Source organism: Lolium perenne, chromosome 1 (genome assembly GCF_019359855.2).
Source record: "Lolium perenne isolate Kyuss_39 chromosome 1, Kyuss_2.0, whole genome shotgun sequence".
NCBI lineage: Eukaryota > Viridiplantae > Streptophyta > Magnoliopsida > Poales > Poaceae > Lolium > Lolium perenne.
In genome coordinates this window covers 31,467,152-31,471,674 of record NC_067244.2, presented here as the reverse complement: position 1 = coordinate 31,471,674, position 4,523 = coordinate 31,467,152, and positions in this window count along the sequence as shown.

Here is a 4,523-nt window from a genome sequence, read left to right as displayed (position 1 = left end):
GTCGACGTTTTGTTAGTAAGTGCTCGGATCCTTGCTGTTTCCCTGTGCCATTTTTGTTCCCTTTTGCCTTTGACCAACTCTTTTTTACTTTATTCAGGGAGAACCAGTCAAGAATATGAGCTGGAAGGTCCCGAAGGTGACCAGCTCCTTGACACGCTTTCTCTTCTTCAGATCCATGCTGATGAGGCCCGCGATGGCCTTACTGAAGCGAAGATTGGCCTGTCGCAGCTTTTTCCATACTTTTTCGAGAAGACGGAAGTGCCCGCGACTTTTGTCGCTCTCGCCAAGTGCTTCAGCTCTCAAGAAAACCTTGGACTCCAACTGCGCCAAGAGGGGTTAAAACTTGGCGTTGAAGGTACAATTGCCTTGGTTGCTGACAGCCAGCAAGACGTCGACTGGACAAAAGTTGGCGACACGGAGGAAATGGAAACGAAGAAGTGGCAGGCACTGATTAAGGCTACCAAGCCCAACTCGAAGAAGATCCTTGCCTATCTCGGATACAGTCCAGCTCCTGCTCCTAGCTCGTCGAAGCCGGAGGTAAAGTAGACCACCTTGCCTTTGCTTCTAGTTTTAACTCTCTTTTGGCGCTGTTGCCTTAGTAGGTTTGGCGACAACTGCTTCAGTAGTTCACTAGGAATCCTTCTTTTGTAATAGCTATGTATAAATTTGAAGAATTAATGGAAATCTATCTTTTGCTTGATGATTGATGTCGAGAATCTTTATTTTTCAGTTGATTTTCGACAACTATACTGCGACTCCTCCTTCCGATACTTTTCCTGCGTCCTGTTTGAAGAAACGTGTGGCTGTCGAGCATTTTGAAGATTCGTCGAGTAAAGGTTCGGCACAAGACTTGGAGGAACTTCGCTAGCAACTTCAGTCTGTGAAGAAACAATCGCTTATGATAATGGAACAGTCTCGAAAATCTGCCGAGAGGGAAAAAATTGCGCTTCAACAAGCTCGGGATGTTGTAGCCGCAAAGGAAAACGCGGTTTTTGAGGCTGCTGCGGCTTCTGCTCGAGAAAATTGTATGCTTGAACTAATGGCGGAGTCAAGCTTGGATATGGCAGGTATGCTTCATTAACTTGATCATGCTGATTTTTTATCTTGCTTGTCTTCTCCTTGTCTGCTAATTCTTTTCGTGAAACAGGTTCTTTTTTGGACCCTGTTACCGAGGATGAACGCGTTGAAGCTCGATCCGCTGTGCTTCTCAGACTTTCAAAGGAGCATGGTTCTAGTTTTTGGGGCACACCTGAACGTACCCGCCAGATCGTCAGATTTCAAGACCGCGCGCTTCAGGTCCGCGAGTTTCTTGACTTCTGCACGAGGACCTTATCTTTAGTTTATGGCACCATGTTTCCGCGTAATAAAATGCCAGAAACCCTTCCTGCTCTGATGGAAAAATTTCGGGATGCTCCTCGAATTCATGGCTTTGTGCGAGCTCAATTAGCTGCTGGCGCAAGGTTTGCTATGATTATGATAAAAATCTGCTGCCCAAAGTTAGACATGGGTCAAATTGTTCCCAAGTGCTTGGCCAAGATGGCGAAAAGGAAAAGGAACTTCAGCAAGTATGATGATATTGTGACCCCTGTTGCAGAGGCTATGATGGACGAGCTTCTTCGGATGGACGCCGAATTCTTCGTAAAGGGCAGCTATGCTGAACATAGTACTCGTGCTGTAGGTAATTAACGGTTGACTATAGATAATATACTGGGCAACAATTGAAGATTTATTGCCCAAGGATTGTATCCTGTTTGTTGTAGACATAATCTATATTGTAAAGCCAACAAATGTATTTATTTTTCTTCATCAAGCCCCCGAGTGTTTCGATGGCGGGTCTCTTTGTTGTGTATGCGAGGTTTTGAGACCAAGGCAGCCGAATTCTTACTAAATATACTATATTTGCGGGTACTAGCCCCCGAGTGTTTTTTGCTCTGTTTTGATTGTTATTTTGTATCTTCTTTTTATATGGCGAGGTATTTGGTACCAAGGCGAAATATCCTTGTCAGTTAGATTCATCTATATTGTATATATATTGTCCCTTTTAAGGTGTAAGCTCCCGTGCATGTCGAAGGAAAAGATATATATCTCCACTATCTTTATTATATTGCAGCACCGCGAGCCCGCCTCATTAAAAACCTTCTCCGGCCCCACTCGGTGCCCCGAAAAAGGAAAAGAGTGCGTCTGAAAACTCGCGGGCGTTTCAGTACATTGTAGCTTTACAAAGGAGGGCTATATTTCAGCACTAAGCGTAGAAACACCTTAGCTGTGCTACGTTCCAGGGGTTTTTTTCCGGGAGTCCCTGTCTTCTTATCTTTGATCCTGTATGCTCCTCCTTCGATTACTTCTGTGACGATGTAAGGGCCAAGCCACGGCGACTCGAGTTTTTTAGTACGATCTTGATTGAGTCGCAGAACTAAGTCTCCAACCTGAAAGGATCTTGGTCGCAAACGTCGACTGTGGTAATTTTTCAGGTCTTGCTGATATTTAGTGACCCTTGACAATACTTCGTCTCGAGCTTCATCGAGTGCGTCGACGTCGTCTTCCAATGCTCTCCTGGCAACTTCTTCATTGTACTCCATGACTCTTGGAGAGTCGTGCTCTATTTCTATCGGCAGCACTGCCTCTGCTCCATGGACCAGAAAAAACGGAGTCTTCTATGTCGCTGTATTTGGTGTTGTTCGGATGCTCCATAGTACGCTCGGCAGCTCCTCTGGCCAAGTATGTCGAGCTTTTTCTAGTGGCCCTAACAAACGCTTCTTGATACCATTGCAGATGATACCATTGGCTTTCTCGACTTGGCCATTGGTTTGAGGATGCGCGACTGACGTGAAGTGCAATTTGATACCTACCTCTGCACAATACGCCTTGAATTCCTTGGATGTGAAGTTACTGCCATTGTCCGTGACGATGCTATGAGGTACTCCAAATCGAAAGACAATGCTTTTTACGAACTTTATGGCTGACGCTGCATCTGGTGAATTTATCGGCTTCGCTTCTATCCACTTGGTGAATTTGTCAACAGCGACGAGCATATACTCTATCCTCCTGGCGAGGCTTTGTGTAACTTTCCCACCATGTCGAGACCCCACTGAGCAAAGGGCCAAGATAGGGGTATTGGCATCAGCTCCGCTGCCGGAGAGTGAGGTTTCGCGGCAAATCTCTGGCACGCGTCACAAGTTCGCACTATCTCCTTCGCGTCCTCAATTGCTGTCAGCCAATAGAATCCTGCTCTGAAAACCTTGGCTGCGATAGCTCGACTGCTTGCATGATGACCGCATACTCCTTCGTGTACTTCCTTCAGAATTACCCTTCCTTCTTCGGGTGTAACGCATCTTTGTAACACACCCGAAATACTTCGTTTGTACAGCTCTCCTTTGATCACAGTGAAGGCTTTGGAACGTCTAATAACTCGCCTTGCTTCAACTGGATCGTCGGGTATTGTTTTCCTTAGGATATATGATATGTACGCCTGCATCCATGGGATTTGCACCATCAGTACTAGATCATGTTCCTCTTCTTCTTCCAGTGTTTCTTGTACAGCCCCCGGGGATTTTTCATCCTTCTCCTTCTTTTTTGATTTCTTCGGCTTTGTGGATCTCTCTGTTATCTCCTCCCAGAATACATCTGGAGGAATCGCGAGACACTGCGACCCGATGTTTGCAAGAACATCGGCTTCGTCGTTGCTTAACCTGCTGATGTGGTTTACCTCGCATCCGTCAAACAATTTCTCCAGCTCGTTATACATTTCCTTGTACGCCACCATGCTGTCATTGACTGCATCACATTGATTCATGACTTGTTGGGCCACCAATTGTGAGTCGCCGAAGATTTTCAGTCGAGTTGCACCACAAGCCTTCGCCATCTTCATCCCATGTATAGGAGCTTCATATTCTGCCTCGTTGTTAGACGCGTTTGGGAACGTCATCCGTAAGACATACTTTAATTTGTCGCCTTCAGGTGATATTAGTATCACGCCTGCTCCAGCTCCTTCTAACCTTTTGGATCCATCGAAGTTCATAGTCCAGGTTCTCGATAAATCTAGCGGTCCTGTGTTTTACAGCTCCATCCACTCCGCGATGAAATCTGGTAGAATTTGCGACTTTATTGCTTTTCTTTTTTCATACGTGATGTCCCGAGGGGAAAGTTCTATTCCCCAAAGGGAGACACGACCTGTAGCTTCTGGATTGTTTAATATAATGGATAGAGGCGCCTCGTTAACCACTATTATCGGATGCGCCGAAAAATAGTGCCGTAATTTTCTTGCGGTTGTAAATACTCTGTATGCTAGTTTCTGGTACTGCGGGTACCGCTGTTTTGAAGGCGATAAAACTTCACTGATGAAGTATACCGGTCTCTGCACTCCATGGAGTTTTCCTTCTTCTTCTCTTTCGATAACTAGCGACGTGCTGACCACCTGGGGTGTAGCCGCAATGTACAACAGGAGTGGTTCCTTCTCTTTTGGCGCCACCAAGATTGGTGGTGTCGAAATTGTCCGTTTGAGATCCTCGAAGGCCCTATTTGCC